The following is a 22,702-nucleotide window of genomic DNA, read 5'->3' as shown; positions in this document are numbered from 1 at the left end:
AATTAAGAAGCAAGCGTTCATGATGAACTACCATCCCTGACCTCATCGCACCCCATGCCATCGCCTCTAGGGACTGCATACTCATCAGAGACCTGACCTTCCACCTCAACAACCCCAGCGACCCCCAACTCCACCACCCTCCTGGAAGACCTTCGCAACATCGGACTGAAACAACTCGTCACCATGTCTACCCAAAAGTCAGAACACACCCTCGGCCCCATCTGCGCAGGAAGAAACAACATCCACTTTAGCCACACCACACAACCCCCATGGGCGGACCACCACTGCGTACACTTCCTCGCCGACAAATGATGAAGGAACTGGAGCAAAGTCACTGAGGATCAACTTAACTCCACCCTCAACCGCGACACCCACACCACCGCGACCAATGCCAACTTCACAGCCAGGGAACTGCACAAATGGATCCTCAACTGCGCAGACAAGCTCGCACTCCTAGGCGACTCTGACAGACAGCGCCCCAGGAAGGCCACCTGGTTCACCACCGACCTCCAAGAAGCCATACGCACCCGCAGACGTCTCGAGAAGAACTTGAGAAAAAGCAAAACACCTGAAGACCACACCAACTACAGGAACACCATGACGGAATACAATCAATGCATCAGAACCAATAAACGGACCTTAATCCAAAACAACATCCTCGCCAATTCCAGCAACTCCAAGGAACTCTTCAGCGTAATCCAGGAAATCACCAAGCCCCCCAGCGAAGCCACAACATCACCCCTTCCCAAGACCTCTGCAACAAGCTTACTTCCATCTGAAAATTAAGAGCCTCTACAACAACTTCAACGACCGGACACCTGACTTCGCAGACATACCCTCCACTGGCAACGCCAGCCAGCCCACCATCTCCACCTGGCCACGACCAAAGAGACCACCTCGACTATGAAAGGCATCCATTTTGGGGCCCCCACAGAGCTCTGCCCACCGCACATCTTCCACAGAACCACCATCGTGCCAGATTTACGACACACCAACAATGACACTTTCAAGACAGGCACCTTCCCCGACGACTGGAAAAGCGCAGAAGTCAGACTCCTGCTCAAGAAGCCCTCAGTAGGTCCCACGGACCTCAAGATCAACAAGTCTCTACTCCGCAAGCTCCAGACTATACAGAACATCTCAGCCAGACTCGTCCTCGGCATCCCTCGACATCAACACATCAGTCAACACCTACGGGACCTCCATTGGCTCCCCATCGAGCAGAGAGTCACTTACAAGATACCCACGCCTAGAAATGCATCCACAACACCAGACCTCAATACCTCAACGAGAAAATCGCCTCCCCGTACCCAAAAGAAGCCTCCGATCCACTAACCACGACCTAACGCATCTGCAACCTGGAACGAGGTCCCGATCGACAACAGACGCGCCCCCTCCCTGAACGTCTTCAGCAAAGCATTCAAGACCTGGCTCTTCAACTGAACTGAGCTGCTCACCTCCCCCCCACCCCAAGCCTTGAGACACTCGAGGGTTAGTAGTGTGCTTACAATACCCTGATTGATTGATTGATTGAACCCTATCTGATGTACTGAGTTGATCAGTGCTGACAAACTTTCATTGCATGGCCACTAATTTAATCTTGTCTGATATTGTCACTAGTACAACACTAATAGAATTAGCAGCTTGAGGTTATTTTCATTAAAAATAAGCATCTCTTGTTAAAGAAAAGGTAGGAGACCCCTGTTTTAGTGGTATGTTTGAGGACCACACACAAACTTCTCTCATTTCAGTAAAGGTGTGGCAGACAACAGAAAAAACAAGGTTTTGCCAGAGTCTTATCGTTTTCAATTTTCACCCATGGAGAAGACAAATAACTTGGTGGGAAGTGACTGTTTTTTATGATTCTAAAAGATAATAGGGATCACTGATAGAATATCTGAAACACACATTATTGTGTGGACAGAATATCGTGCCATGAATCGAGGACCAAAATATTAAGAAGGTAAGTGCAAATAGGTAAGTATAGATTTACTATTCTTAACTCCACATCTATGTACCTTGAAGAACTATATATATATTGTCTAAGTACATATATGTGGAGTTATATATAGTAAAACTTTACTTACCTAGAGAAACCTACCTTCACGTTATTTATGTCTTTGATATGTTTGACACAAAAGTTAATCCCACAATATTTGTGTATCCAATATTCTGCCTAAATACCTGATAATTATAGGCTAGGTTACTGTCAGGATCATGACTCAACTTTTATGTGGAAGAAAAATGTTAAGTCCTAAGTGTTCATTAAAGTTATTGTACAGATGTGGTAAAGTCGTCACTATCTTTGTGAGACAAGGAAAGAACTTCGGATCAAATTTGGTACTGTTAATCAGGTTCAACTTGCAAATGCACTACTGTAATTGGCATGTATAATGAAGCGTGATGATCCATTAAACTGTGCCTCTTCCCCCTCACCATCCCCCCAAGTCACCACTGGAGAAAGGGATATCCACTGAAATTATAGTGTTGTGGGGGCCATATTGTGAAACTGTGTGTTTTGATCCTCTGCTATGTTAAAACTGTTCGATATCCTTGATGTCTGTTTTCTTACAGACATGCTTGCAGCTTTTGTACTTCCTGCTTTCACAGGCTAATCTTTTGTCTCAAATCGGGTTGTTGACTTCAGAGATCAGGAAATTGTCCATATGGCCAGGACCGGACTCGGAAACCAAAACCAGCCCTGGCAAAAATGCTCTAACCAGCCTCTTTAGCTTCATCTCCTCATGTAGACTATCTCTTGCCATTCTTCCATTTTGTCTCTCCCCGCTCTTTCTTCTCTCTATAGGATCACTTTCTGGCCTTCCTTCTCCATCCCTTTCTTTCTCTTTCACCTAGGGGAGCTGGGGATAGTGACAGAGGCACCAGAAACAACTCAGGGTTTTGAAAAGCAGCCTCCGTAGGCTACAAACCACTGTGGAAATGACCAGTGTAATAAAAGACCTTTCTGACCCTGCAGGCAGCTATTACTGGATGGTGTGTCATTTCTAGCAAAGTATGTATCATTGAATTGTCTTTACCTGAGTAGTTGATCTCCGACTCTCAAACACTGTTGGGGAGGGACTGTCACTTACATGGTGTGCAGTCATGTTCCCTTTCCTGAATAGCAGCTGTGGGTATCTGGTGACATTTTTTTTAACATTTTGGCTCTGCCCCAAGCCAATCTATCATGTGCGTGCAGACCTAGGCATTTTCCTCATTTAAATGAGTGAGGTCCTAGTCCTGGTCCTGGACCTGGAGGGGAGCACCAAACTTGCTCTAATTTTTGACAGTGAACTACCACCGCTATCAGGCGTTAGCATGTAGAGCAGTGATGGCAGCATATCATGTGTTGTGAATCTGTAGTGAAAACAACACCTTTTACCTGTGTTGTGGCAGAGAAAGCCAACTGGCTCCCTAGTGTCTGTTTCTCTGCTACTGGCTTTCCAGAATGCAAGTGTTAACATCCCTGCCCACGTATGCTTGTGTATATGTGTGTGATCTGTGAAATGAAATGAAATGAAAATGTGTTTTGTAAAGCGCAAATAGCTGCCCAGAGGCGTCCATGCGCTATGACTGAAAAGTGTTCGAACAGAAGGATGGGTAACACAGGGGGGGGGAACAAACCTATTTGTTGAACAGAAAAGTTTTCAGGTGCTTCCTGAAGGAAGTGAGATCTGAGTTGGACCTTAAATGAAGGGGTAGACTGTTCCACAGCTTGGCAGCGTTCAAGGAAAAAGACCGGCCTCCCGATCTGATCCATTTAACCTTAGGCACGACAGCACGAAACGCATTAGCGGAACGTAGCTGTCTGCTGGGGAGGTAGAGGGTGATTAAAGGGCGGTTGATCGCTGGGCCGGTTTCCCAGAATGACTGATGGGCAATACAGAGGGACTTGAAACTAATCCTGTCCCTGACAGGGAGCCAGTGCAATCTTATTAATCCAGGTTTAGCAGAAAACCTACGAGGAATTTGAAGTAGGGTCCGGGCCGCACAATTTTGGATCACCTGTAGTTTCCGCAGTGTGAAGTCAGGGGCTCCAAGATACAGTGCGTTTACGAAATCTAATCTGGAGAGAATCAATCCCTGTACAACAATTTGTTTAGCCTCGAATGGTAATGGAGGGAGAATCTTCCTCAGCATTCTAATGAGGCCGAAGCAGGTGGCGGATAACCTAACAGCTTGGTAGTCCAACGTTAAGGACCTGTCCAGCCAAATGCCTAAGCTCTTAATAGCATCCTTGGGGACTGGAGGGGGCCCCGGGCAGGCTGGCCAGATCGGACCCACTGAAGACAGAGCCGAGCGTCCCAACAGCATAACCTCTGTCTTGTCACCATTAAGTTTGAGACAAGACAGGGTCATCCAGCTGCTGACCTCACTCAAGCAACCCGCCAGATCCACCATGACCGCAGGGTCCTCCGCCCGCGTCAGAGAGACCACCAGCTGGGTATCGTCCGCATAGGTAACGATCTTAATACCATATGGACGGACGATCCCAGCCAGCGGCCTCATATAGACGTTGAACAACGTCGGACTAAACGAGGAGCCCTGCGGGACTCCACAGTCTAGAGGTCTACTCGTGGAGGTGGTGTTTCCCTCAAAAACCTGGAAGTTTCTATCACTCAGGAATGACCTGAGCCATGTCAACGCTCCTCCTTGAATCCCGATATCCTGGAGACGCTGCAATAAGATTTCATGATTCACATTGTCGAAAGCGGCACTCAGATCGAGAAGGATGACTGCCACCGATCCTCCCCGATCCAAGATGCCTCTTGTTTCCTCCAGGACCGCTAACAAGGCAGATTCTGTCCCATGTTTGGGGCGGAAACCAGTTTGTGAGGGATCAAGCAGCTGATTATTTTCTAGAAAATTAGTCAGAAGACTGTTGATGTATTTTTTCATTATCTTGCTGACCCAAGGGAGCAGGGAAATGGGACGATAATTACTGAAGTTGTTAATGTCCATATTAGGTTTCTTAACGAGTGCTCTCACCCTAGCTTCTTTCCATGCTTCTGTCTAACACATACATGGAAAGTATAGTGAAGGTGGCCTATGGGTTCCATTTTAGAAGCCCCTGACCTGTTCATGTACACAAGATTTACGTGTGCTTGCTTTCCCAGTCAATGGAAGTGTATTGCTGACATTCCTGAGACTGGGGATGGAAGGCCTAGCCACTGAAGTAGTTAAAGAGGAGGCAGCAATGCCCTTAGAAATTTGGGGGCATATCATCAAGGCCATGCGATAATTATCGCTCAGCACTCTTAGCGCAAGGATAATTATCGCCGGCCAAATCTGAATTTTATCACAGAGACAGCGTGCTATCAGCTACAATTATCTCCAAAGCAATAAAATTCAGAGCGCAAGCTGCCAATTGTGCGATTATCGCTGGGAATACAGCGATAATTGCACAAGGTTTGGCAAAAGCTTGCTGATAGGGCAAGGCATACTTAGCCATGATATCCACCTTGTATAGGATATCATGGCTAAGGCAGTTTTGAAGCAGGCGTAAGGAAAGTAGTGATAACAGAGGTTATCGCTACTTTGCTTGTCGCTTTTCAGGATAGCGTGCTTATTGATAATTGGAGAAATGTCGCTTAGCGACATTTCTCCAGTTATGTCAGGGCCGGAACGCCCAATTTGGATCTCATTAGAGATGCAAAGATGGGCGTTGGGTGGAAGGGAGATAATGTAGGGATTCACATGATAGCGTGACCTTGCTGATTAGGTGAGAAAATTATCGCCGCTTTCCGTCCGAAAACGGACGCTAAGGCGGCGATAAATTTATCTTCGTGGCTTGATGATTTGCCCCTTGGTTAGGTACCTTTGCTGCAGAGGGCTGCTGATTAGTTTTCCTGACCACTGCTATTTGGTGATGGTAGGGGTGAACGATGCGACTTAAGACTCTGTTGTTTAGAGTGTGAGGGGTGTTTTAAATGAGGCCAACATATTGTCTTACTACCTGATCATTGTCACTGCAGCGGTTAATAACCAGGTGCAGAATACTTACATCACATTGTGTTTCTATTGTGGGTGTTCCAGCTTGGAGATGACCCTGCTGTGAGTCGTATCACTCTACATAAAGGCTGAGTCTGGAAGACAGCCTGAGAAAGACTTTTTGTAGCGCCACTGGGCCCATTTACTTTTTATCTCTCTTTTATCCCCTAACACTTCACTTCAAGTTGATTTACTTGGTCATCCGATGGATCTTCAATCGAGCCGAGAGGGGTCGGACATACGGGATCCAATCTAGTTATCCAATGAGGAACAGGAATTCAGAAATTAACCTTAAAACTCATAATTAAATTCATATATATAACTCTCAATACTAACCTATACAACTATAGTATCATCCCAGCTAGACCAAATTTCCTGAAGAAATTCAGTCGAACTACGATCATGCAGACCAATAATTCAGTTTAAGAAATGCAGAATAATATCATTCTTGTCTGCTGTCCAGAGATCTCTCTATTGGAATCCCCATCCCTGCTTTAATACTCATTTGGTATGCACAATCAATCATTCTAGACAAATCATTGAGAGATGGAAACAGCATTTAGTTAAGGTTAGATTTTTTATCAGTAAATTAAGAAGAGTAAATATATTATTATCAGTCATTCGAGATTTAAGATTGCTATTAATTACCAAAGCTCTGGAATAATTCAGGAATGAACATGAATCATATCAGCTGAAAGGTACTCTCCCATGCAGCGAAATAATCTTGGAATAGCGCACACAGCGTATGCTTCAGTCAAAGGAGGCCAATAGAATCTGCAAAGAAGCACATTATGGGGTCGATTCCGATCCGGTAAAATTCTCGTCCGTACGATTCGCATCCGGAGCCGTGTCCGTACGACTCGTACACACTGTACGACTCGACGAGTACGATCCGGACCGGGGTATCAGGACGCGATTCGTACGGTCCACGTCAGGTAAGGGTGATTCGTACGGAAATTCGCACATTCACATACACACCGTACGGTGCGTACCCCGCCATGATCGCAGGGGTACGGTGCGTACCCCTGCGATCATGGGGGGTATGCACCGTACACCCAGTGGACATGGGGTACACACCGTACACCCAGCGTACATGGGGTACGGTGCGTACACCCCAAGATCGCGGGTACGGTACGTACCCCCCATGATCGCAGGGGTACGGTGCGTACCCCTGCGATCATGGGGAGTACGCACCGTACCCGGGGGGCGTTCCGTACCTGTTTCGGGGCAAACTCTGCTTTTATGGCTGTTTTCAGCTCCCATAGGAAAAGGGTCGTACGGTGCCTACCCAACACGAATCGTACTTGCCGGCTCGGAAAAAGCAGCCATGAACCGTACAGATGTCGCGTACAGCGGGTTCCGAGGGAGATTTGTACGGGGATTTCATTCGTACGGTCCCTGTACGATTCGTACGGAGTCCAGCTCCTGGTACGAATAGTACTTCGGCGTACGTACGGGGGACATTGTAGGGTATGATTCGTACGGGAAAAACGCTCCGAACGGCAATTCGGATCGCTTTTTACCGGATCGGAATCGACCCCTAGGTGTTGCTCAGTCTGCCATAAAGAGCAGCAGCTGGTGGACCTTTCTGTCACACCAATGTATGATATATATTTCTCAAGGTCCAGGGTGACACCTCCTGGGTCACCTCATCTGGTCAGACCACTCAGTTCATTTGTCAGTTCGTATAGGGTGATTGTCATGCAGTGTAAAAAAGACACATATTATAGAGAAAAGGTGGTGATCATCACATAAGTTGTGTAACCAACCAGAGTATGTATCGTTCAACAATGGTCCTTTTGCCAAAGCACATGAATGAGTTCAAGAGGACAGTTTCTCATGGTAGATGTTCCAAAAGTAACAAAATTGTTGCGAAAAGTCCTAGTATGCGAATGGGAACTCTGTCTATGAGCCATTGTTTCTCGTCACATTGCAAGTTTACGAAGCCTTTCTATGAGAACAGAATCAAGCAAAATGAGGAAAATACAGGCCTACATTGAATTCAGTTCATGAAATACAGAATATGACATAATGGCAATATGCATTTCATTTAGAATCTTTTGGGATCTTACATACTTTCTTTCAACTTATTTGCATGTATAAAGCATTTTAGTATTGTGTAACTATGACAAATGACTGCATTTTCAAAGTACCAACGTATAAAATTATTTCGAAACATAAATTATTAATATTGTTTCTGGTGATTCATATTCGGACATGCTTGATGATTATTCTCTAGAAATTTCCGAGCATTTAATTTCAAAATAAGCGTGCAGCACCATTTTCCCATTTCTCACTTGGTGCACGATTTCACATATACAAACTATGGAGTTACGGAATTAAACCTTTCAATATCATACATAAATATCTTTAAAACGTATTACATTTCATTGAATCCTTCACACACATCATTATTTTGGTAAGAACGGTTAGAAACTACTAAGCATTGAAATCACCTTCAAGTGGCCAACCGGCTGCAAGCCGTTCTCAGGAATTAACGCATAATGCCTAGCCGCCGTAACCCTGGGGGCTGCCACTCGAGCTGCTGACTCATCTAATAACACGTGTGGAAGGAGGACCCTGCAATAACACATGATTTCCAACTTATCACCAAATCACTGTGAGCCCGGAAGAGGGCCCGCGCTCTGAAAACATCCTGTGATCCCGACTTCACGGTAGGTCCCACGCATCTACTCCAGGGCTGGAAACTGAGGCTTGGCCCTCCTGTGACCAATGCATCTTACCATTGACTTCGCTGCAGGTCCCACTCCATGGCCAGGAGCTGAGACCAGGCCCTCCTGTAGTCAATGAATCTTCCTTGAATAGAGTGAGAACACAGACTGTGTGCTGAGGTCTAGCTAAGGCCTTTCACAAGGACTCATTCTGGAGAGAAAATTAAGACTGAGGGGCAGAATGCACACTTTACCTGAAAGGGGGAAACATTGCATCTATGCATATCCCCTACACCAGACTTGCCCTATCCTATTGAAGAGGGCAGGGGGTGCATTGGGGTGCCCTTCTCTGAGGCACAGTGACTCTGAGCCAGAGACTCAGAGTACCTGCATATTGCTGTGCCTAGTGTTGTGTATTAAAGTGTATTACAATATTCTTTATAAAGGACAAGTATTGGACTGAATATCACTAACTTCCCTGAGAAGCCTGTGAGTTCTTGCTATCACTACTCCATGGAGTGAAATGCTGATGCGGTTGTACTTGGCCCAGTTTGCATAGCCATACTAGGCTGGAACTCCAGAGGCAAACAATCCCCGCTACCAAAGCTAAGGCCCTGCAGATCCAGATTGCCCCATGGCCCCCCGAACAGTGACTTACCTGAATTGTCCTTTCTGTCGAGGGTGCTAGTGGAAGGGAGCTCCCAGGAACCAAAAGAGAAGGAAAGGAATATGGACTGTTACCAATGATAATAAAACTGTGCCAAATTATATCACATCAATAAAGTATATATTTCAGTATAAGGGGTCTGACAATCATTTAAAGGGCAGGAAATGAAAAGCCACCTAAAAGGGCACCCCACACTTTGAAAAAAAAAAAGGATGGGAAATTGTCTTTCTGCAGCATACAAGAGTTACATGAATAACCACTGTCTTTGCAGCCAGGATCCTGTCTAGAATCCTAATGTTCCACCCCTGAGCTTACCTCAAGCTGTATTCACGGAATTCAGTGAATAAAGTTCTCAACAGGTTCAGCTATATAGACATTTGTGTGAGTTATGCTAATGGATGTTGCGGCACACTGACCGCTGTGTGGACCACTGAACCTATGTTTGATTTAGTTTTTATTTATGTAGCACCTATTGCCAACAATAGCTTTAAAGCCCTGAAGCAAATCTACAATATTATACAAATGAAAATAAATATTATCAGTATATAGAAATATGTAAAACCATATTCAGCCTAAAACAACAGGGCATACAGGAAAACTCCTGCCTGCTAAAATGATATTAAGGTGATTTTTAATTATTTTTTAAAAATCTGTGATAGATTGACTGTGTTCAATAAATGCCAGCAGTGGTTTTCAAAATGCCACTCCAATCATGTTGTATATTTTGCCTCCAGTTTATACACTTATAGTTATCACCTGAATTCATTTAGGTTCAGAAGTGGCATTAAACATTCTAAACATTCCTTAAACTGCAAGCACTTTAAATAGTTAGGGATCAGGCCAAGTATAACTTCCTAAATCATAACAACCACTTAACCCCACAGCACGAAGGCCAACACAGCCATAAAATCTGAACAAGAGAGGTAAATATGCACAAAGAATTCAACCCCCTATCCACACCTACCTCCCAAATAGGTTGTATTAGTGCATCATTCATTTGGGTACATTGAAAATTGCGGTCAATCATTCAAGGTTCAAGAGTTAAAGAAGCATCTTGTGGGATGGGACTTTTGTCTTGACTGTCCTTGTGTTTCTTTCAACTGTCGAATTATAGTATCTCGGAACAAATCTAAACAATGGGGTTTGTGAATCCATAAAATAACATCGTCAGGGAGACCTCGAAGAACTCCTACCTCGACTTTGATCTCCTGGTCAGAGGTGGTAATAATTTTTTAATCGGGCTATCAGGTAGGTTTTTATTTAATTATGAACTTCCCTGGTATTATCTGCGATTTAAGTACTAAATCCCCTTAAACAACTGACTGTTTGCAACCAGAATCTAACAGGGCAGTTGTCCATTTTTGATTAATCCGGACACTTAAAAAAAAAACAAGGAACCATCTCCTGTGTAAAGTAAATGGAACTTAAGATATAGTTGACCTCCATTGGTTCTTCTGAATGTTTTTTATTTTTACAAACACGGGCTATATTGCCCCACTCGCCACATTCCAAACATTGTGGACTGGGTGTGGTTTGAGGTTCAGGTTTGTAAGGATAGTTTCTTTTTGTCTCATTGTAGGTTTTTGGAGATTTCCTTTCACAGTGATAGATCCCCTGCTTAAGTGGAGTATTAGTACTCTGTTCAACTTCTGCTGGATGAAAACGTGGTTGGACCCATGACAAAGTGGTAGCCTGGTCCACTGCCTGGGTGCTGGCATAACCTTTTCTGAGTATGTTGGGGTAATGCTTCTAAGAATTGCTCCAGATATATTTTGTCTATAATTTCCTTTTTACTATTTTCTTGTGGGTTTAACCATTTTTCTCCAGATGTTCTTAGCTTAAAGTAGAGGGTTTCAGTGTATCTCCAGGCTTCACCCTCTCTTGTCGAACCTTTAAGCAATAAGCCTCTTCATCAAGTCCAGTCCTATCTAAGATCACTTTTTACATTTCTTCACAGCTGGATTCTCCTTGGTGATTTGCGGCAAAGTAGGTGGCCTGGGCCTCATCCGTCAGTAAAGGAACCAAATAGAAAGGCCATCATTCCAAGGGCCAAGTACTAGCTTTGGCCATTCATTAAAAATTGAATATCTGAATGGTACCTGTCGGCAGCGTCGGTTGCTGTGTGATTGTCTATCGGCCTGCGGGGCGGCCTGCTGGAGCGGAGCGTGTGCCCTTTGTTTTCTTGGACCCGCTGTTTGCTGCCTTGGTCCGCGCCCCTTTGCTCTCCTCCCGCCGCCGCAATTTACTAACATCCTTTTGAGGCCGCTGTGCGGGGGAGGGCGCTTGGTGGCAGGGACTGCAGGTTCCAGCCTGGAAAGCGGGCGGAAGCCGCCACCGGCAGAAACGCGCCAGGAGGCGCTTTAAATATCTGCCTCTTCCCCGGTGGAGCGGGGGTACCTGTCGGCAGCGTCGGTTGCTGTGTGGTTGTCTATCGGCCTGCGGGGCGGCCTGCTGGAGCGGAGCGTGTGCCCTTTGTTTTCTTGGACCTGCTGTTTGCTGCCTTGGTCCGCGCCCCCTTGCTCTCCTCCCGCCGCTGCAATTTACTAACATCCTTTTGTGGCCGCTGTGTTGGGGAGGGCGCTTGGTGGCAGGGACTGCAGGTTCCAGCCTGCAAAGCGGCCGGAAGCCGCCACCGCAAGAAACGCACCAGGAGGCGCTTTAAATATCTGCCTCTTCCCCGGTGGAGCGGGGGTACCTGTCAGCAGCGTCGGTTGCTGTGTGGTTGTCTATCGGCCTGTGGGGCGGCCTGCTGGAGGGGAGCGTGTGCCCTTTGTTTTCTTGGACCCGCTGTTTGCTGCATTGGTCTGCGCCCCCTTGCTCTCCTCCCGCCGCTGCAATTTACTAACATCCTTTTGCGGCCGCTGTGTGGGGGAGGGCGCTTGGTGGCAGGGACTGCAGGTTCCAGCCTGCAAAGCAGCCGGAAGCCGCCACTGCCAGAAACGCGCCAGGAGGCGCTTTAAAAATCTGCCTCTTCCCCCGCGTCGCCGGAGCGTCCCGGGAGAAGCCGGGGACAAGGGCGGGACAGTCTGTGACAGTCCGGGGCAATATCTTGGTTTGTTTGTATTCAATTCAATTCATAAAGCTTTATTCGGCACATATAAAATGACCATAAAAGCACATACAAAAAAGGTCATACATAGTATAAAAGCATCAGGTTTCAGGGTAGTGAACAACCAAACAAATACAAACATGATTGTTTAAAAACGCATACTTTTCCTAATATTAGTACACTTAATTAAGGCTCTTTGCCAGAGTACTTTTGATTTTGCCGACATGAAGTGTGAGGGGTGATTGTGTGTGTGAAGAGTGAGTATATTGGTCAAACATTTGAAATAAAAATAACTAAGAGAACCCAAAATACTATGTAATAACTGGGTTCTTTTGTTACAATTTAAAACATATGATCTAGCTAGAGATGGATATAATGTTCCACTCCAGCACAAAGTGATATTTTTAAAGAAGGTCATCATGTTTCATGCCCTATTACTGTCATTAAGATCATGGCATTTCATTAGGACTGGTGTCTTAATCTACTTGTGTAAGGGTCGGAAACAAGTACATGTGATTAATTCCATGCACTAGCTAGATCACACTAGTATACATACTAAAATGAGAAGGAGAAATTGTAAAAGAACATAATATTAATTACTGTATTATCATGCTCTGCATTGCAAACTGAAACATGCAAGTAGACGTTACCACTCTTACATAGTAGACTGGAAAACACAAAACAAGCAAGCCAGACACCTAATGTACAGTGTATACCCTGAGATAGAGCAAACAACACATGAAAGCAAAGGCTTTGTGCCCAGCTATTGGAACTTACCAAGTCATAGGGGAGAGAGAGCCCCAATCATATTGGCAGAGCAGGAAACAACGGGCCAATATAGCTTTTCTTCCTTCCCAGGTTTGTGACAATGGACTTGATTCCTTACTTCTGTGTCCATCACATTTACAGAAGTTGCTACAACAGATTTAATATATTTCAGAAATCGGGCTTCTAGCTGCGATGATTCTTCTCTCTGGCATGTTAGCATGGCACCGTTGCAAGCACTGATATTAAGGTTCTACATATATGAAATAACCAGTATGTTCTTAGCGGAAGTAGCTTTTCACAGATGCAGAGGATATGAGACAGGGATTCCTCTCCTTCTGCACAGAAGCGGCATTGTCTATTTGAGTCGTCAAAGTTCCTCCGACCATACCGGCAGGTTTTCAGGGGGATTTCCCCAAATCCTAATCTCATCATCTGTTTTTTCATGTCCTTGCCAAAGGGCAATGAGAGGTCGGTCAGAAGGGCCCCTGGGTCATACAGTGTTGCTGCCCAGGCACCATAGGCCAGTTTCTTTAGGACCTGGACATCCTGTTCTCTCAATACTAGTTTTGCTTGCTTGAGCAACAATTTGGAAACTAAGGTGATGAGGAGGTAATTTGACCAGATCTCTCAGGCCTCCGAATGGTCCAATACAAGATTTAAATAGCTATGCCAACTTGTCAGGGGTTGCTTATTGCTTTCCATATCACATATTTTAACATGTTATTCTTTGCCTGCTTGGCCCTGAGTCAGAAAGAAGGAATTTTATATTCAATATCAAGAGCCTCAAAACAGGCAAAATTCAAGTCGAATTTGGGCTTGGGGTGCAATCTGGTAGGATTAAGACTCTTCTATAATAGGTTAATTGTGCACTGTCCAGCCAGTTTGCCAGCTTGCCTCTGTATATGGTGGGTAATCATTTGCAACTTATCACGTTTAGGTCAGGGCTCCACATTGAATTCTGAAGCTTGTGAAAAGACCATGACAGAGAATATGCCACCACCTGCTGGGTTTGGATGTGCAATGCGAGATGACCCCTACAGTCTATCCATACCCCCAGATATTTGTATGTGTCATCAATTTCGATCGTACTGCACTCAATAAACCAGGCTCCCCTTTTTTCAATTTGTGTGAGATGATCACTAGCTTTGTTTTTAGTACGTTCATCTTCAAATTATTGCCTTTCCAGTAAATGGGAAGTGCATTGAAGAGGCCCATCGGTGTCTGATCAAAGAGAACCATGTCATCTGCATACTGTACTGGAGTGACTGAACTCCATCCCTGGTGGAAATGCTCTCTCTTTTTCTAAATGCTCCAGACAAAGATTGAATGGTAGTCGTACCAGTATGCAGCCTTGCATCAGGCCTTTATCCGTCATGATTTTTTGTGGTGGTAGTCCATCTAGCACTGACTTTCATCTTCACCCAAGTGTTAAAATACAGGGATAGATTAGCTTTCAATAAGAGTGGGGTGGGATGCCCCAGGCATTCAACTTCGACCAGAGATTTGTTCTTGAAACTCTGTCAAATGTGGTTTGAAAGTCTATAAGCCCTACATAAAGGGCCTTGCTTTTAAATGCCATGATTGCTTCGCACAAATACGAAATGCAGATTAGGTTATCTTCGATGTGACAGCCCTTTTGAAAACCTATTTGGCTTGGGGGAAGGGTCTGTTTTTTTCTGATGCCCTGGCTTGCAGTTTCTTGTTAAGAATACCTGCATAGCACTTCCCTTCTGTGTCCAGGAGTGCAATCAGGCGATAATTACCCGGACAAGATGGGGACCCTTTCTTGTGTTGGGGAACCATTATTGATCCTTTCTATGACTCTGGAATAGACGTCCCCACCAAATACTCTTTGAAAGGGGAGCCATTCCTGAGGCCCATCTTTTCGGGCCCATTTGAGTATTGCAGCTGGAATGCCACTTGGGCCCGGAACTCCACTTGGGTGCATTGCTTTGTTGACTTTCACCACTTTGTCCTAAATTATTAATGTTATTTTCCCTTTATTTCCTTGCTGGGGTTATGCAGCCTCAATGCCAGCTGCAGCATGATCTACATATAGACTTTGATGTATCAATCCCATTCGGTGGGAGCAATTTTGATTGGAACCGCCTGTCGTTATAGAGCTCAGTTTCTGTTTATCCAAAGCCAGAATTGTTCTGGTCTTTTATTATTGCATGCAATTCAATCCTCCCTTTTTATATCAGTAAGTCAGTCAATCAAAATACTTTATTTAGGCTTTACAGCCATAAAAGCACATTAAAAAATACATGCATTGAATAAATCGTAAAAAATAGAAAAAAAATCACAAAAGGGCAATTGGATATAGATTATCAAGCCACGATCAATGATAGACAAGAATAAATTACATCAATGCTGCAGCCATAACACATGTTAGGTGACTACCCAAGCCCCCAGGTTTGGGAAGCACAAAGCAGAAGGAACCCAGAATACGATTAAAAGGATATGTACATATAGGGACAATAAAACAACACTATTACTTCATATACAAATTCAATTAAACTACATGATAAAAATATAAATGAAGGGAATAAAGCTAAAAACTATGGGGCATATTACCAACAACTAGCGATAATTATCGCTATGTTGGCTTAGCGGCAATATTTTTATCGCCGTGCTGCGGCGATTTTTATCGCTTAGGAACCTTGCTATTATCAAGGTTTATCTCCTAAGCGGTAAAAATCGGCCAAAATGCATGAATATCGCTGAAAAGTCAGCGATATTCATGCATTACCGAGCTAATGCTCTTATCCATGTTATCCACCTACCATTGGATAACATGGCTAAGAACTGCTCAGGGGCAGGTGTTAGCTTTTGGAGATATTCACGCTTAGCGCCAGTGGCGGATCCTCCATGGGGGCGTTTGGGCGCCGCCCCACTGCTTCCTCGCCGTGCGAGAAGGCAGAAACAAATAGTAGAGAACTACCATTTGTTTCTGCCTTCTCGCACGGCGAGAAACAGAAGTTCCTGCTTGAGAGAGTGGGAGGGGTTTCTCGAGGGCAGGGGGGAGTGGCTTTCCCCACTGTTGTTAATACTGTCTGTTTGGGCAGCCTGAGAGGCTGTCCAAACACACCGTATTAACTGTATTAAGAACAGTGGGCAAGCCGCTCCCCCTGCCCTCGAGTAACCCCTCCCACTCTCCCTGCTCTCTGTATGCTGAAGCATACAGAGAGACATGACGTAGGTAGGGCAGCCGGCCGAACCAATCACAGCGCTGGCTGCTGTGGAGGGGAGGGAGGCTGCCTGCCGCCTTCTGATGACCCAGAGGTCGGAATTCACAGCGACGGCGGGAGTCGGAAGTCTGGAGCCTGTCAGGAAAGAAAAGCGGGAAGCCATTACCTAAGGTAAGTTTTAATATTTAATTTAACTATCCAGCATCGTTATAAAGGGCATATCACAGCATGAGCTTGTCAGGCTTCCATCGGCCGTGTACCCCTGCACCCATCCTCTTCTCCTCCGGCTCAGAGTGCTGCAGTAATTGAGCCGGCTCCCTTCACGCTCCGGAGGTGATATTTCTAAGAAAACTCCCTGAGCCTTATAAGGCCCGCCATTAATCCCTCCCCGCCCCATGAGACGGGTGGCGATTAGACGGCGTGGGAAGTGGGGAAACAGGCCTTTTCTTAACGTCGGGAAAAAACGGCAAGAAATTCTAATGAAAATTAGAAATGGGCACTGCAGTGAACAACTGTTAAACTCCTGCCAATTTTGCCCAACACTTGAATGATGTCTTTTAGTCATTGAGGAGTTCTCGGTGAACGTGCGCTGAATTATGATTTCCCCCTGTTACTGGGAGCGCAGAATTCAGAATGAGGTCGGGAGGAGGCCAGGAGCACTCGCCTAAAGGAGAGGCTGTTCTAGGCCAGGGGGCTAGGTATATTATTTCCAGTGCAACGATTCGTTATAAAGGGCATATCACAGCATGAGCTTGAGTTTTCTACCCTTGGGCGTGCCAAGGTGGTTGTATTTTGTATGTTAAAATAAAGTGTGTGCACTGTAACTTTGTGAAAACACTGGCTTACGCTTACAGCAGGGTAGCCCAGTTTGCTTTCTCTTGCAAACTCTTGCAACTCTTGCCCCCTTAGGTTATTCAGGCACGCTCGCTACAGTGCACTCCCACACAATATTTACACCCTACCACTTTCAAATGTCACCAGCCACCACTGCTTAGCGCGAATATCTCCAAAAGTTGGTAATAGGAGATAGCGATGTTAGCGACTGTTTCCAGTCGCTAACATCTTGGCACGCCCACTTTGCATGTTATTAGTGATAAATTTCACTGACATGCAAAGCGGGGCCGAAGATGGCCGCTATCTCCTACTAGCTGTCGCTAACTGGTGTTAGCGACAGCTAGGTAATAGGGAGATAATTTTATCTCCGCTTTCTTGGCTTTTAAAGCCAAAAAAGCGGAGATAAACCCCCTTGATAATATGCCCCTATGTTCCTTAACAGATAAAATAGACATGATTGTAATCGTCACATTAACTTACAGTATAATGCGAACAGCAACATCAACTGTTACCCTGCTCTTTTCCCTTTAAAATTCCTCTACGGATACACCACATTGCAAGGAGGAATTTTGAGGTCGCGACTACAAAAAGTGGTGATGTTTCGTATTTAAGTAGCCTAAAGACCTCATTATAATTTCTTAGCCCAAGATTTCTACAAATCTGGAAAATCTACTTCGATCTAGACCTATGGTAGGCAAGACAGAAGAGTATTACTTGGAGTTCTGTCTCTTCCGCGGCAGCACAACCAGGGCAAACTGATTGAACTGAACCTTTCCATTTATTTGTAAATGCAGCTATTGGAAGGGTTCCATGTCTAAATTGAATAAACATTTTTTTTGCCATAAGGGGTTGAATGCTGTCCAATGTTTTTTCCAGTTTCCACTGCTGTTTGACATCGAGATACCTCAATGTCAAAGAGCAAGAGATCGTGCTCCTAACTAAACTGGCAAGTTTAAATTCCTTCAGAGCTAGGACTAAGCTTTTCTTGGGGTACTGGAGCAGGACTCTTCCGGGTTCAACCATAAGTTACCACGGCCTAGAGAAAAGCACAAACTTCTAACATAGGACAACCATAGTAAGTTTGTGGCCCCCAATTTACACATTACTTCCCTCAGTTCCTCCCTATAATTAATTAATTCTGGTGTGCTCCATATGCGATGCCAGAAAAGGAGAGGACGAGAGGCAATAAGATCAGAAATGGGACCAATACCAAGGTCCATCCTAAGCGGTGTTAGGGGCGTGCTTTTTGGTAACCCTAACAACTGTCTAACAAAGCTGTTCTCAGTGACCTGTAGTGGATGGGATACTGAGTGTCCCCAAAGTTCAGCGCCATAAAGAGATGCTCCCCTTGCTTGTGTTTTGTAAATTTCTCCCGGAGGGCCTATCCCCTTCAGGGAACATTTTTTGTACACTTTAAGGATGCCTCCCAAGGACTGGGTTAATTTCAAGTTGGCCTTCATAATCTGAGACCTCCAATCCATTTTGTCATTCAGTGAGATACCTAAGTAATCGAAGGTGGAGACTCTCTCTAAAGGTCTTCCGTCCATTTGGGGATGTGGACAATTAGCTGCTTTTGGATGGAAGACCATGTATTTTTTTTTATATATTAATCACCAAGTTCTTTTTCCTATAAAATGAACTAAACTCATCCAGGACACGCTGCATCCCCATAGATGATTTAGACAGGAGCAGCGTGTCGTCAGCAAACATTAGAGCTGGTATTTTTCTGTTTGCTAACCTTGGAGAGTCAATGTCCTTCATGGCCAAGAGTGTATCAATTAGGCCGTTCAGGAAAATAGAGAAAAGGGTTGGGGCCAACACACATCCCTGCCTGACCCCTTGCTCCACCGGGAAAGGTGCTGTAAATTCTCCCTTTTTTCCAAACCTAACCATTGCATAGGTGCCTTCGTGTAGACGTTTTAGGATCTGGCAAATAGGAATTTCCTCATGGAGACCTGGAGATCTGGGGGCATATGGAAGAAGATCCCGTTTTGCGAATCTCAAATTACGATATTTTGCAATTCCCAGTTTGAGATTCGCAAATCGGGATGTATTTTAAAAAATCGCTAACGAATCGCAAAAAAATCTCAGAAACATGATTTGCGATTCCTTAATTGTGAAATTTGCAAATTAAGAAATCGCAAAAATGGGAATCTGCAATACAGGTGCAGCCTGATGACATCACAGCCAGGAAGTGGGAGTGATTTGCTGCACCTGATTGCCTGAGCCACAGTTAGAGGCTGTTTGGAGAGTGTGAGGAGTCAGCCCAGCAGAGAAGCAAGCCCAATGGAGTCCCAGAAGCAACATGAGGGCAAGGAGGGAGAAAAAAGAAAGAGGAAACACAAATTCTATGACAAGGAGCAGGAGGTGCTCATAGAGGAGATGGTGTGCAGCCATGAGCTCCTCTTTGGGAAAAAGGCACTCGGGTCCCTGAGTCCAGGAAAAGAAAGATCTGGCTGGACATTCAAGAAAAAGTAAATGCTGTGGGTGTGACTCATCGCACTACAGAAGAACTGCGAAAGAGGTGGTATGACATGCGGCAAAGGTCGAAGGAGAGGGTGGAAGCCAGACTGAAGGAGTCAAACAAGTCTGGGGGAGGATCATCCAGAGCAGCAGACCCAACATCCCATGAGGAGCTGGTGGAGTCAACCCTCCTGCCTGAAAGGGTCAGTGGTGTGGCTGACATAGACAGCTCTGACCCTGCAACCAGCAGCCAAGGTAAGATGCATGCCGAATATATCTGCACACATCCCCATCCCATGCACACATTCAGGAATGCGCAAAATAGAAACAACACATGTCACTCCGGTCCACTTCTTACAGCATCATGAGAGACGTAGTCAGATGTGTGATAGTGTGTCCATGAGACATAGGAAATAAAATGCAACATGTGAATCAGTGATAAGGGAATAAGAGAGTGTCAGAAGTTAGCCAAGACAAATTGTTGAAACTTTATTGAGTGCAAAATGCGGACAATGACACAAACTCATTTATTCCCCTTTACATCCACAGCACAATCCAGGATCCTTGATGACAGTGCAGAGGGAGATGCGTTTGGAAATGCTGAGGACCAGGCTGATGATGGGGACTCAAGTGAAGAGACAGAGCACACAACCATCATGCGCAGGAAGCGCACATATGTGCCCCCAGTGCCACCATTGGACCATGACATAGAGGCCTCAGGGGAGGAGAGTGAGCTAAGAGAGGCAAGGCACGGTGTGTCACACATGCGTGGGCAAGAAACCCCGCAAATGAGTGTGCAAGGAACAGACACATGCAGGTCAAGGCCCAGGTCCAGCAATGCCACCAATGAAGAACACACAGTCTTTGCTGGTCCTGAAAACAGCATGCTGCAGGTACAGGGCCTGCAACAGAAATCATTGTGCTCTATTAATAGGCAGCTCAGCAGACTCAACAAGAACCAGCGCTACATGGGGAGGGCATCACGGCCATGGCAGGTGCCATACGTGACCTCTGTGTCACTTTGAAGCATGACCAAGATGCAGGGACAGGGCTGCCCAACGTGCCAACGCAAGTCTGCATAACTACACAAAGGCGGTGAACCGCCTGTGCACCACCACCAGCAACTTGACCCGTCACAGCAATACCATGCAGGTGAAAATGTCACACTGCGGCCACGACATTGCAAGAGACCTGGCGCAGGTCACCAGTGCAGTTGAGCAGATGCAGACAGAAAACTCAGGTGGCACAGCACTCATGGTCTCTGGGGAGAGTAAGGAGACATCAAGTCGTAGCAGCAACACACCAACATTGCCAGATGCAAGAAGGGGCAGTAGCAGACAGGGTGCAGTACCTAGGCACACAACGGAGGGCACTCAGCCTGGAGCCCGACCTGCACCAATCCGTCACCGGAGGAGGTGAACTGTACAGTTAAACAGTTGTGTTAATGGGTGATGTAACCCATTAATACAAATGAACCACACTATTTTGGGAACTACCTGCACTGTGGACATGAAATGTGCTGGGTACAGCAACAGTCAATGTGTTTAAAAATGAATAAACACAGCACTGATTTAAATCATCATTTTGCCTCATGTCATCATTACTCACCTAGAAGTAGTTCTGTGTGATCTCAGTCCGTCTCTAATGTCCGGCAGCTGCCCCAACTCCTGATGCTGGTATGCCAGGGGGAGCAGGGCAATCGTCATTCGATGTATCTGTATCGGTCACGTCAATTGTGGTGCCTTTCCTCATAGCCTTGTTATGGAGCATTGCACAGCTTGCCACGATCTTGCAGCAGGTGTCAGGGCTGTATTGCAGTGCTCCTCCGCTTTTATGCAGGCACCGGAATCTGCTCTTTAGGATTCCAAACGTACACTCTATGACGCTGCGCGTAGATCTGTGTGCCCTGTTATGTCTCCTCTCCCTTGCATTGGATGGATCCAGGTACGGGGTCAGGATGAAGTCCCGAACTGCATAGGCATTGTCACCTGCAGGAATAGACACAATAGGTGAGTCACTGCCCCCCCCCCTCAGGAGATGTAGTGGATGGATGGATGTGTGTCATGCATTTACCTAGCAGGTATCCCTCTCCAAACTCTCCAGCACTCAGACGTTTGTGTATTCCACTATGGCTAAAGAGGAAAGAGTCATGTCTACTGCCAGGGTATTTAGGTACAATGTCATTGATGATATACTTAGCATTGCACACAATCTGTATATTCAGGGAATGGTAGCATTTACGGTTTCGGTAGACATATTCAGTTACAGATGGGGGTGTGATGGCCACATGGGTCCCATCAATGCAGCCAATGACGTGGGGGAAACGTGCAATCTGGTAGAAGTCAAGTATTGTTTGCTGTAATGCCTGTTGGTTGCTGGGGAAGTATATGTGATGTGATAGCCTCTGTAGCATTGCATCTAGAAAGGCATGGAAAAGCGTGACAGGGCACAATGTGAGACCCCGCCAACCTCTGCAATGACCCCTTGAAAACTCCCTGAGGCTAGGAGGTGCAGGGAGCACAGGACCTGCACATGGGTGGGAATTGTTTGGGTCCTGTGTGTTGGATGTTCCAAATAGGGTTTCAGCTCCTCAATCAGGTCTAAGATGGTCTGTGGGTGCGGCCTGTACTTGTCATGGATCTCCTCTTCAGTCTGCTGGAACAGAGTGGTGCGCAGCCTGAAGATACGTTCTTGTCTCATTCTCCTCTGTGCAAGAGCCCGAATACGCAGCCTCCTGGCTATCACATATAGTGCTGCCATTGTGGAAAGGTCTGTTGCATTGTGGGCTGGTTTAAGTACCTTGCTCCTGGTTACCACCTACATGCACTTGGTGTTAATTGCAATTTCTTAAATTGCAAATTTGCCATTTTTGCAATTTGCTATTTTTTCATACATTTGCTTGCGATTTCTTAAATTGCAATTTTCATTTTGCGATTTTCGCAAACTTAGAGAATCGCAAATTAAGAAACCGCAAGATTATTCGCAGATTTCTATTTTCGAAGTATATGAAATCGCTATTTTTGCAAATTCTTATTTGCCAATGCGATTGTGTCTCATACATCGCGAT

Source organism: Lissotriton helveticus, chromosome 6 (assembly GCF_964261635.1).
Source record: "Lissotriton helveticus chromosome 6, aLisHel1.1, whole genome shotgun sequence".
NCBI classification, from domain to species: Eukaryota; Metazoa; Chordata; class Amphibia; order Caudata; family Salamandridae; genus Lissotriton; species Lissotriton helveticus.
This window is presented reverse-complemented; position numbering follows the sequence as displayed.